The 13,126-nt window shown below is 41.0% G+C and overlaps 1 long non-coding RNA gene across 2 annotated transcripts in view; it reads left to right on the forward strand.

The window, feature by feature from the left end:
- LOC139033047 (uncharacterized) overlaps window positions 1-10,700 on the forward strand; it is a 50,671-nt gene extending 39,971 nt beyond the window's left edge. Inside the window, exon 3 of one of the 2 annotated variants that reach the window (XR_011485672.1) lies at window positions 10,576-10,700. This is a non-coding gene — a long non-coding RNA (uncharacterized lncRNA). Of the gene's footprint in view, window positions 1-2,400; window positions 2,484-10,575 lie in introns of those variants that run through there. The other variant, XR_011485673.1, reaches the window with a different exon arrangement.
- The last annotated feature ends 2,426 nt before the right edge of the window (window positions 10,701-13,126 follow it).

Genomic DNA, 13,126 nt, shown 5'->3' on the forward strand with positions numbered 1-13,126 from the left:
GAACACATACCACTAGGCTACCTTTTGGCCCTGGCAAGTGGCTTAATTTCTGTGAACCTCAATTTGATTTCATTTTAAATAGGCTTCATAAAACTTACTTTTCAGAGTCTGTGTTTAGTAATGGTGATGACTATATGCATGCACATTTTCAAAATTGTATTTTTTCAAACTGACGTACAGTTGTTTTACGATGCTGCATTGGTTTCTGCTGTAAACCATTCCATTATACATTTATGCAAGTTCTTTTTTTTTTATTGCATTTATATTTTTTCTTAAAATTGTCAGATTATAACCACCTATCCTTAATGTCCATTTTAGTTTTCCCCCTATTGAGGTCACTGCCAGCTCAAGAACCTTCAGGTCCCAGGAGGGAGGAGTTGTAAATCTATGGAATTCAAGGATGCGGATGGGACTGTGCCAATTGTCTGGCAGGATCACTGCTTCAAAAGTGCAGGCCCAGAGGGTTCCCTGGTCCAGTGGTTAAAACTTTACCTTCCAATGCAGGGGGTACAGGTTCCATCCCTTGTTGGCGAGCTAAGATCCCAAGTGTCTCACAGTCAAAAAACCAAAACATAAACTAGAAGCAGTATTGTTAACAAATTCAATAAAGACTTAAAAAAAAATGTGCAGGCCCAGTCATTTGCCTCCTCTCTTAATGTAGAATAGTTTTCAGTGCTCAGAACTCACCCCTTCAGATTCTGCTGTCAGCCTGTGCAAAGTCTGGGAATTAGAAGTAAAGCTGGACTGATGGCAGGCTTGGGCCTACACATGGGCTCCAGTTCAGCTGGCCAGAGAGTCTGTTATTGGGATACAAGGATCTCTTGCAACTAATATTAAATATGTGTTTTTATTTTTCACTTGTCCTTTTTCCTTGTATACATACCTCTCTCAGGAACCACAATAAGAGTGGCTCAGACCAGCCCAGGATTTAGAGATTTCTTATTGTTGTCAGCTGGCAGGGTTTAATGTGTTTTGGCTAAGCACCAACCTTGACGCTGCCCGTGGATAATTTGAGCATTTGGGCTCATTCATTTTTAATTTCGTGAACACTTAGCCCTAGTTAGGACATGCTATTTTTTGCCTTTTATTGTGTAGGAGTTACCTGATAATTATGGATATAAGTTTCCCTTTGATAATTGAGAACAAACATGTTTCCACTTCACTTGTGAAACTTAAATTTTTGCTTTTATGGCAATACATTCATTATATAAACTTCAAAATACATCTGAAATATTTGATCATTAAAATGATTCACTACTCTTTTTATTTTTTCACTACTCTTTTTAATAATCACTCCCCCAGGGGTAGGGCTAGGGGAAGGAAGGACATATTCAGTTTATTTTCCTCTTCCTGGGAGTAGCCCAGCAAGAAAAAAAAAGCCCAGTTGTGGAAACTGCCCTGAGGCCTGGAGTTCTGGAGGTTTCCTTCCACTGTTGCTCTGGAGGTGACCATCTTGGGGAAATGCCCTTGTTCATTTTCTCCATCTGTCAAAGGAAAGTCACACTCATTGCTTATTTCCAGTATAACACTATAGAGAAAAATCAATAAGTTAAAAAAAAATTAAAAAGGCTGTAGAGAAAATAACCAGAAAGTATCTTATGCTCAGTAATGAAAAGCATCATTGCTAGTCATACTAAGCAATGAGCCCCGACTTGATGCCTAGGATTCTCTTCTAAATGAGGTATCAAAATAAAAATGATTAGGGTCATATATGTAGAATCTAAAATATGGCACAGATGGAACTATCTGCAAACTTTCTGTCTACACACTCACGTATAGTGAAGGAAATATTCAGTGTTTGTCTCTCAGCCTGCACTTTGTACTCTCTGGGTAAACTTGAGTTTACCTGCCTGTCCCTATTACACATACAATCAGAGTTTGAACTTGAGTAAAGTAGAAGATGAAGCTGAGATTTTCATTTAATCTCGATGAGTTCATTCTTTGTCCACCTGTGTTCCTCCTCCTCATAAAAAGTTTATATATAAACATCGTACTTACTATGTGAAAGTAGACAAGTTTAATAAATGCATATCCCCATGTAAGCCTCTATTAGCATAGAGATATTCTGAGCTGAGTGGGATTCTTTGCATGTTTTAAGCCAGCATTTATACTGAATGCTGATATTTTGGAGCTGTGCCTGGAAAATTGTGCAGAAGCAAATCTGCTCCCACATTTTATAGAAGATTTATGTTTTCTATAAAGTTCTAACTTCTTCCTCTACAAGGCCCTGGGTAAGCAAGCCTTAGTCTCAGGAGCCTAGCATCTCCCATCCACTCTTCTCTCCAGGCACACTGGCTTTCTGGCTTTCTTTTCTCACTCACCATACTGGTTCCCACCTCAGATTGTCTACAATTCTCTTTGCCCTCATCAGACAGTAAAATGGTCTGTCACCCCCTACAGGTATTATCATCTCCTCGGGCCATCTTCCCTGCCCACTCTGTCCACACGAGACTGCCCAGTAGACACAGCAGGTGAGACAATGTGAGTCAGACTCCTAATTGTATATATAGTAGCTACATTAAAAAAAATTAAAAAGAGATAAAATCAATTTGAATGCTACTTTAATTTAACCCCGTATAGGTAACATATTGTCATTTCAACACTAACAAGATAGTTTGCATTCTTTTTTCTCATTATAGGTCCTTGAAATCTGGCACATTTCTTCAGGACATCTCAGTTTAGACCAACCACATTATAGCTGGTGGCTACTGGTATTGGACCGCACAGACCTGGGATAACCCACTGCCTTCGGCCACTCTCTACCATATTACTCTGATTTATCATTATTGGGACATTTATTAGTGTCTGAAGTCATCCTGTTTGTTTATTTCCTTGTATATCATCTCTCCTTCCATCCATTATGAGCCCCCTGCCCTGAAATGAAAAGTCTAAGAGACCAAGCATTTCTTTTTATTCTTGGCTGTATCCGCCAAACTTAGTATATTGCCAGTTTTCAATAAATATTTGTTGAAAGTTAGATGAACAAGAAACCGATGTGCTGTTAAAACAATGAGTCCATATGATTTTTGCTGTTTAAGCCTTTCACCCCTCATGCAAGCTTTCAGGTCAGTGGAATAATAATGACCACTTCTTGCTGCCCCGTTGCCCTTTCCCCATCCAGGTCCTCCAGTAAGTATACTGCCTTGTTTGGATCCAACCAATTTTCTGATATGGGGTTGTTTTCTTAAGAGATGGTACTTTACAGCCCATCTTAAAAAGGGGCTCTCAAGTTAGCATTCAGCTCACACTAGGCAGGATAAAAATGGGCAAACAGCTGGACTGTCTCTTCTTTCCCCTCCTCACCGTTACGAGATTATCTCAGAAGGTAGTCAGACTGTCACTTGTTATACTTTCAGTCAATGGGAGGAAACCCTGGATCTGTAATCAGCTGGAGGCCTTGTGGAAACTGCCCTGAGGCCCAGAGTTCTGGAGGTTTCCTTCCACGGCTGCTCTGGAGGTGACCCAGTCTTGCCAACATGACAGTGGTTCCAGGGCTCCAGATTTGCCCTTGCTCATTTCCTCCAGCTGCCAAAGGAAAGTCACACTTATTGCTTATTTCCAGTTTAAGACTATAGAGAAAAATCAATAAGTTAAAAAAAAAAGTAAAAGTATATAGAAAAAATAACCAGAAAGTATCTTATGCTCAATAAATAAAAGCATCGTTGCTGGTCATACTAAGCAAACAGCCCTGACTTGGTGCCTAGGATTCTCTTCTAAATGAGGTATCAAAATAAAAATGGTTAGGGTCATATATGTTGAATCTAAAATATAGGACAAGTAGAACTATCTACAAAACAGAAACAGAGTCACAGATATAGAGCTCAGACTTGTGTTTGCCCAGGCAGAGAGGGAGGGAAAAGAGTGGACTGGGAAATTGCAGTTGGTAGATGCAAACTATTACATATAGAATAGATAAACAACAGGGTCTTACTGTACAGCATAGGAAACTATATCCCATCTCCTGGGATAAACCATAATGAAAAAAATATGAAAAAAGGATGCATAAATGTGTGTAACTGAGCAATTTTTTTGTACGGCAGAGATTGGCATGGCATTGTAAATCAGTTATACTTTAATTTTTAAAAAATGGTTATAGTCTTGGAGGGTGAGTCAGTATGTGAGGCAAATGGAAAATTGGAATGGGATTTGAAAAGAATGCTTACCCTTTCTACAGTTGGAGGAGTTTGTGGAAAGAGAAAAGTTCCTGCAAGCTTGTTTTGGCATTTAATCACATGAGCATACAACTACTCCTGAGTGAAAGAGAAAGAAGAGAAATTTGACCCAATTCAGCCCATCCTCTCCATATCTTTTCCTCTTTCCCTCCTCTGGATAATTGAAACTTTGCTCCAGAATAAACCTGGCTATGGCTTATTTAGAAAACCTACAGAAGGGTTGTTGAGTTTCAGAATGTTGAGTTTTCAATTTCGAATTTCACTCATTCATTTAAAAAAAAATATTTTGTGCACCTACTTTGCATATGAAAATTGAAATGCAGACATAAGACCTCAGGGGGCTTCCATTTTAGCAGGTGACACATTCATTAAAGGACAATTTCCGGGATTAATCATTTGATTACAATCACAATGAATGCCTTGAAGGAGAAGACCCAGGTGGTGTGAGAAGATTTAACGGAGTCTTCTTGATTTAGTCATCCGCCCAAAGAGCTCGGTCAGATGAAACCTGAGAGGAGGGGAGCGTTCGGTGGGTGAGGGGGGTTAGGGAGATTTTTAGGCAGAGAGAGCAGCAGATGTTGATGTGCTAAGGTAGGAGGAACCTGGCAGAGTCAATAGAAGAAGCAAAGGCCAGGGTTGCCACCCCAGCAGCTTCCCCAATGAGGGGCTAAGAGAGCAACAAAGGCCAGAATCCAGAGTGTCTTCTGTTCTCTCCAGGAGGGCTTGCTGTAAATAATTGAGTGTTCCTCTCCATTCATTTACCTGATACTTAGGTTTCTAGCACTCACTGCTTATGTCAAGCCCTCAAATGTAGCTTTCCCAAGCACCACGAACAGATCAACAAATCCCTCTCCTCCTGTCTGGAGAAATCCCTGACCTGTCGTCTGCTGCAGTTGCAGGCCAGGAGCACCAGGGGGCAGAAAGCATCAGCCTTTGCTTCGGTAGACCACACCATGGTGAAAAGGAACACCAGTTTTGACCCAAAGTGTTGAATGAAGAGTTAAGAGTTAACAAATGTGGCAACTGCCAGGATCTGAGTGCACTGCCTCTCTAGTCTTGGCTGAGCATCACAAAAATAAATAGGCAAAATTATTAGTAAGCGTACAGAGTATGATTTAATTTGCTCAGAATTAAGCCAGAAAGCTTCACTAGCATGCCTTAATGAAGCCGAGGCAGTCACATGACGATGGTAAAGAAAGAAAGAAGCAAAGGCCATGTGAAGGGACGTCTCAAAACCTGGTTCAGTTCAGTTCAGTTCAGTTCAGTCGCTCAGTCGTGTCCAATTCTTTGCGACCCCATGAACCGCAGCACGTCAGGCCTCCCTGTCCATCACCAACTCCCGGAGTCCACTCATACCCATGTCCATCGAGTCGGTGATGTCATCCAGCCATCTCATCCTCTGTCGTCCCCTTCTCCTCCTGCCCCCAATCTTTCCCAGCATCAGGGTCTTTTCCAATGAGTCAACTCTTTGCATGAGGTGGCCAAAGTATTGGAGTTTCAGCTTCAGCATCAGTCCTTCCAATGAACACTCAGGACTGATCTCCTTCAGGATGGACTGGTTGGATCTTCTTGCAGTCCAAGGGACTCTCAAGAGTCTTCTCCAACACCACAATTCAAAATCATCAATTCTTTGGCACTCAGTATTCTTTACAGTCCGACTCTCACATCCATACATGACTACAGGAAAAACCATAGCCTTGACTAGACGGACCTTTGTTGGCAAAGTAATGTCTATGCTTTTAAATATGCTATCTAGGTTGGTCATAACTTTCCTTCCAAGGAGTAAGCGTCTTTTAATTTCATGGCTGCAATCACCATCTGCAGTGATTTTGGAGCACCCCCAAAATAAAGTCTGACACTGTTTCCACTGTCTCCCCATCTATTCCTCATGAAGTGATGGGGTCAGATGCCATGATCTTAGTTTTCTGAATGTTAAGCTTTAAGCCAACTTTTTCACTCTCCTCTTTTACTTTCATCAAGAGACTTTTTAGGTCCTCTTCACTTTCTGCCATAAGGGTGGTGTGGTCTGCATATCTGAGGTTATTGATATTTCTCCCAGCAATCTTGATTCCAGTCTGTGCTTCCTCCAGCCCAGCATTTCTCATGATGTACTCTGCATATAAGTTAAATAAGCAGGGTGACAATAGACAGCCTTGACGTGCTCCTTTTCCTACTTGGAACCAGTCTGTTGTTCCATGTCCAGTTCTAACTGTTGCTTCCTGACCTGCATACAAGTTTCTCAAGAGACAGGTCAGATGGTCTGGTATTCCCATCTCTTTAAGAATTTTCCACAGTTTATTGTGATCCACGCAGTCAAAGGCTTTGGCGTAGTCAATAAAGCAGAAATAGATGTTTTTCTGGAACTCTCTTGCTTTTTCGATGACCCAGCAGGTGTTGGCAATTTGATCTCTGGTTCCTCTGCCTTTTCTAAAACCAGCTTAAACATCTGGAAGTTCATGGTTCATGTATTGCTGAAGCCTGGCTTGGAAAATTTTGAGCATTACTTCACTAGTGTGTGAGATGAGTGCAATTGTGCAGTAGTTTGAGCATTCTTTGGCGTTGTCTTTCTTCATATCAAGAAGCAAAAAAAGTCAGTTTTTGCTCTCTTCCAAGACTGCTTCTACATCAGAATGAGGGCTGAGAGGAGAGTTTGAGAGAAGTGTTGCTGCTTAGTTGCTAAGTTATGTCCGACTCTTTTGCGACCCCATGGACTATAGCCACCAGGCTCCTCTGTCCATGAGTTTTACAGGCAAGAATACTGGAGTGGGTTGCCATTTCCTCCTCCAAGGGATCTTCCCGACCCAGAGATTGAACCACAGCTCTTGTGTCTCCTGCATTGGCAGGTGGATTCTTTACCACTCTACCACCTGGCAAGCCCTAAGAGAGATGTAGAAGAGTTAAAATATGTAAGAGTTAAAATATGTAATCAGGTTAATGCAATTCTAGAGCTGATTTGCTGTTAATAGGAAGACCATGCACCTTCCACTTGATGGGAGTTAGATTCAATCTTACCAGGTTTATGCTAAACTTCTGGCGGCTGTTTCCAACACATGATTAACAATGATACCTCTGGGGAAAACAGAGAACTAGACAAGGCTACTCATTACTACAAATTGGTCATGGACTGGGTAGCATTAGCCTCACGCTGATCATGTCTTCCTGATTGCTGCAGATGGAAATCTTATGCCAGCCACGAGTCAAACCAAATAATTAGCAGATGTCACCAATGTTAATCTGCTGGTGTTTAAAAATGGAACAAGTGAGTCAGTGAAATATTTAGGAAGGGAAGTCTGTGCCAACCATTCCATCATCAAAAGCCTTGTATGAACAATGTAGTCTGTATAATCAAGGCTTTTGAACATGATCATGGAAAAGAAAATGGAAGTCTATTGATCAAGCATAATTTTAAACACTGACTATTTTATAAATATTATATTATGTAGATAGTAAAAAAAATCTAAAAACAATACTTAAAACTTATCACTAGGGCAATGCCTTTCTGTTATTATTATCATCATCGGTTATTCAAAAGCAAATTATACTGTTTAGAGTGAAGCATGAGGAATTCCCTGGTGGTCCAGGGATTGGGACTTGGCACTTTCAGTGCAGTGGCCCTGGGTTGAATCCCTGGCCTGTGAACTAAGATCTCACAAGCTACAAGTTGTGGCCCAAATAAATAAATAAAGTGAGGCATGATCTCTTCTCTAGAAACATACACTTTGATAAAGAATACTAATATGCATGGATCTAAGAAACATCCCACAAATATGTTTATACATGCAACTAAGGTAGAAAAGCCTAACACAGGTACAATTAAAATTAGAAGAAATAGTATGATTTAGGGGAAATTAATAGACACACTAGATATGTGACAGACATTGTCCTGGTCACTTGTTGAGCATTACTATATATATACTTCAAACCAACCCCATAGAGTTGGGTTTACTATTATCTCCATCTTCTAAGAGACAGGGAGAGGGGAGTAGTTTTCTTTACCTGTGGAAGCAGTTCTCTCTGTAGTAGACCTTTGTTGATAGATCACGCAGTATCCATCCCCTCTTCCTATCAGCCTCCCTGTTTCCTTTGGGGAATTCGCTTCTCACCCTATAGTGGGTAGTCTTGGTAGGCCAGAAAACTCAAATAAGCTCTTCTTCTTTCATGAAGGCAAAGAGGTTCCAGGAATATCTTTTGGCTACATCCTTCCTCTGGGAAGGATTTGAAGGGAAGGTCTTCTAAGATCTAAGCCTGGTCAACTGAACTTCCTGTCTTCTATTCTCTTCTGGGTTTTTTTTTTTTTTTTGGCTCTACTTAATGGCATGTGGGACTTCCCTAACCAGGGATCAAACCTGTGCCCCCTGTAGTGGAAGCACAGAGTCTAAACCACTAGATGGTCAAGGAAGCCCTCTCTCTTCAATTCTGATGTAAGTGGGGGAAAAACTGCCCCTACTAGGAGACCCTCCTGATTTTTTCCCCCACCTTTAAACCTGCTTCTTCAGACTTCCATGAAGTTGGTGCCTTGCGCTCACCAACATCCTTCTAATAACTTGAACTAGAGCTGGCATTTGTTGCCTGTAACCAAAGAACCTAACTAATGCCTCAGAGTAAGAGCACCAGTAATTCCTCCAACCCCCTTCTGTGTCAGGAAAATACACAGTTTTTTCTGTATCTCAAGAACTGGAATAACTTCACAAGTTAAAGATTAGGTAGTGGTCCTTATCATAAATAGACCAGAATGCAAATCAAAACACTGTTGATATTTGCTTTCATCCTAACTGGTGTTTATACATAAATTCAGCATTTGGAATTTGTTGTCTCCTTGCAAACAGAGCTCATCCTCTTGGTAGATTAGACTTATATTCTAGTGTTACTATTTGAACTGTTTTCTAGTGAGACCCCTTCCCTTTGTCATATAAAAGTCAACTCCAGTTGCAGTACCCTGAATAGGCCAATTCTGAATCTGTGGGTAATGCATAGTAATTATGCTTATCAACTGGGTTCTTACTAAGTGCGATGAACCCTGCTCAACTTTTCACATATAGTAAATGTGTGTGGTAAAGGTTATTATTCCCATATCACACATGAAGAGGCCAAGCTTGGAGGAATGAAGTGACTTCCAAACCATGAACCAGCCCTTGAACTTGGCCTGCTTGAGACCAAAGCTTCACAGGATCTTATTAGGAGAGCCTCAACCACTGCTCTGTGGAAAGCCAGGCTCCTCCTCCACCCCTCCAGCCCTTCAAGGAGGCCTTCATTGTTTCCAAGTCACAGGTGAGAAAATTGAGACTAAGAGGAGTTAAGTGCCTCCACTGTTCACAGAAAAGAGGGCTTTGTCCTTCTAAAGCCATCATTGGAGCTACGCCCTCCCGCCCCCACAACCACCCCCCACCCACCCCCGAACTACCCCCAGCCGAACTCCTCCCCCCGCCCCCCCCACCCTCAAGGCTTCTAGTCATTGAATATTTATTAAACGATTACAATTCTCCTGGGGCATTATGTGTTTTCAAGACTGCAAAGCTCTTTTACCAACTACCTGGATTCTCTTAAGCCAGTAGGATTTAATGGCAGTAGTTGGAGAATTCTGTGCTGAGTCAGTGGCACCAATCTAATTAAATGTTAATCTTCATCCTATGATTTTTGGCAAAAACCAGAATTCTGCAGTGGAAAGGGAATTGAGAAGTGACTTAGTCTAATTTTTTTTTTTTTAAATATTAATGGGGAATCTGAAGATCAAATAAGTTAGGAGACTTTTCCCCAGGCCCAGAGTTCCTGTGTTGCAAACGGAAAGCTAGGGAGCTGGTCTCTAGATGCCCAGGAAGTGCTCTTTCCACCAGTTATTTCCGCCCCTGGGTACCATTTAAATGTAAAGTACAGATGAGTTTAAGAGAACATCAAGAGCCTGAATAGATAGTCAAGTTTTCTCACGTTTCCATTCTTTAAAAATCATTTTCATGCTAGAGCATTTGCTTAACAGAACAGATCCTAGGTAGATGGAATCATATGCATTTTCATTTGCCTAATTTGGACCACGAATGCTTTGCGGTGCAATGATGGACTTTTTGCAGCTAAGGAGATGGTGTGGTGGTGGGTGCGGGAAAAATGCAGGCTGCCTACTCACACTTCCACCTCTCAGCATTCTCTGAAACTGCAAGATATTCTGTTCATGCTCAGCGAACTAAGTGATCGCCCCCTCTCCTCTCCCTCCTCCTGCTACATCATCTGAAGGAGATTTTGATTGGCAGCTCACTCGTCTTCCCACGCAGTATGTGGGGCTCCTACCTCCAACCCTAAAATTCAGTCACTCAGCTCTTGTGTTCTATATCTCTTATTTTTCATTGCTTGCCCCCATTGAGCTAGGAGTTTTGTCAGTTCCTAAAGGTCTGTCTTTGTTCTTTTCCTTGAACAGCATCTAACACTGTGATGATCAGAAGCTGAGAATGAAGGAAAAGCAGCAGGACACAGGCCCATACAACAGCCTAAGCATCAAAATTCAGCCTTGGCTTTTGAAAAAGTGCAATACTGTTCAATAGATCAGGTAACTTGAAAGGACGACACACCGTTTTCTTCTTCCCCAACATTTTTTTTTTCCAAAATGGGAGGCCAGTGAAACGCAGTGTGTAACCCACTCAAGGATGTATGGGGACTTGGACTGGCCAGGTATGGGCTGTGTGTGCTCTTTAGACCTGGGACACACACATAACAGCTGAATGGGGAACTCCCTGGATGAGAGCCAGCTGCTATTTTTGCTGACGCTGTCAGCAACAATTGTTGTGAGCGCTGTCCTTGTGTTCTTCTGCAGTTTCTCCCCTGCCCATATGTGAATTAAGATACAATCTTTGGCTGTTTGACTCTCCCTTCCTTCCTTTTCTCAAATGTCACATAGGAGATATTGACAGCCAGATGACACAGGCTTGCCACCAATGTAGAATTGACTCTGATTTTATGCACAGACCAAGAGAACTTTAGAATTGGGATTTGGGGATGATGACTTTTGTTCTGTGCTACCCAATAGCACTCACTAGAGATGAGAAGCAGATGGTTTGCAACTTAGCACTGTGAGCAAAAGTTGCCTGTTTTTGCATTTTGACCATTGAATATCAGAGCCAGGGTTGAGCCAAGAATTCTGAGCAGTCTGGCGAGGCTGATTTGATTCTCAGAAGTCTTCTCATAACTGTGGAGTTATGGGCTCAACTTCAAAGACTAAGTCCTGGGAAAGGGGCCCCAAATTCCCAAGTTCTGCGGTGGGAGACGGTGCAAGGCTCATCACACCTCTCTTCGAGGCAATGTTAATTGCTTTGCATCCAGATGTTTTCTTTCTCAGAGCCAGAGATGAAGAGGCTGAGACATCTTGTTACTGATGTTAAGGAATCGTCCATGCTCCTATGGCAAGTGAGTAGCTGAGTGGGAGATGACTGCCACATCCAAGCTCTACTCACTAGACCACTTTCATTCCACTCCTTTCAAAAAATAATTATCAATTAGCTAACTCTATTCTTAGAATAGGATAGAGAATACGATTTCCAAGATGACCTAGAGGGGAAAGATGGTTTAAAAACTGAAGCTCTGAAGGCATTATTTATCCTGAAGCCATTCATATATGCTTCTATTGGTTAAATAAATAATAATACAGGGGATACTGCACTGTCATTAGAAATAATGATGTAGAAGACTGAACACCTTGGGGAAGTGAGGTATATAATATCATAGAGCTATGATTCCATTTTAGCTAAAGGAAATTATAGCTGTCCATTTATACATGCACAGAACCAGAGGATACACGCTAAAATGCTAACAGTATCTAAGTGAAGTGATTAGCCATACATTTTTAAAAACTTTCTTCTCTTGGCTCATTTTTCTATCAAAAATTTTTAAAAGATAAACAAGAATTGGAAGAACTGTTCCTGTGAATATTACATAACTATTATTTGCCACATTATCAGATCAAACTAAGACGTTTTCCACAACACAATGCTTTTTTTAAAGAAAAGAGAAAGAGAGAGAGATTGAGAGAAGGGATAATCTATGTTTCCAAAGCCAGAGAACTAGCAAACAAGACACTCATTACCAAAGGAACTAGAAAAATAAACCAGGTAGATTTTCCCTCTGTGAGAGTGTGATAACTGTGCTCTACCTGGCTATTATGCTGACATGCTCTAGTTGCAGAGAAATAGGTGTAATTATAAGAATTTTTGACAATTGTAGTTTCTTTCACAGAAGTGACAAGTTTTGTGTAGAAATATTTTACTTTGCTTAGAAATCTCCCACGGGTACAGAGGAGTAGCTGCATATTGCAAGAGTATTCAGATGAAGAAAAAGCAATATGGGAATGAATTTTGCAGCCTTCAAATCACGCCTAAGCTAGTTGCATGTCCTTCAAGTTGTTTTCCTGGGACCAGCAAAATACAGTTTGCTGTATTTCTTCAACGTAGTCCTCACTGCTTTGGAAAAGTAACTAAACCTTTAGTTGTTACTTCTGGCTCCTACTTATTACGAATTATGAAGAATTATATCCTGGAACTTCTGGTTTGGTGCAGAAGGTCAGATTAGACCCAGATGTTGACACTTAATTGAAAATAGCAAGAAAGCAGCTAGAAAATGACTTTGGGTGTTTGCAGCACTAGCTTAGGAGACCATGTGCAATTAGTGGCTTGGGAAAGGTCCATGTTCTTAGCACAGAATTGGCACATGGATATAGCACAATCTTGGCACAAAAAGGTTACCAATAAATGTCTGTAAAATAAATGGATTTGTTATATAGCTGTTCAGATAGAGGACCACACTGCAAACTCACACTTTCAATCTCTCTTGCTCATTTGCTTCATGTAAATTAACTAAAATTAAGCCATCTCTCCATGTAGTTCCTATATAGTTCTGTTGAAGCTAAGTCTCAAGTTTCTCTTGATCTTCAGAAAAATGCCTAAGAATTTTTTCTCTAGATGTTATCTCCCTAATTATAA

The sequence above is a fragment of the Odocoileus virginianus genome, chromosome 34 (assembly GCF_023699985.2).
Source record: "Odocoileus virginianus isolate 20LAN1187 ecotype Illinois chromosome 34, Ovbor_1.2, whole genome shotgun sequence".
Taxonomy (NCBI): domain Eukaryota; kingdom Metazoa; phylum Chordata; class Mammalia; order Artiodactyla; family Cervidae; genus Odocoileus; species Odocoileus virginianus.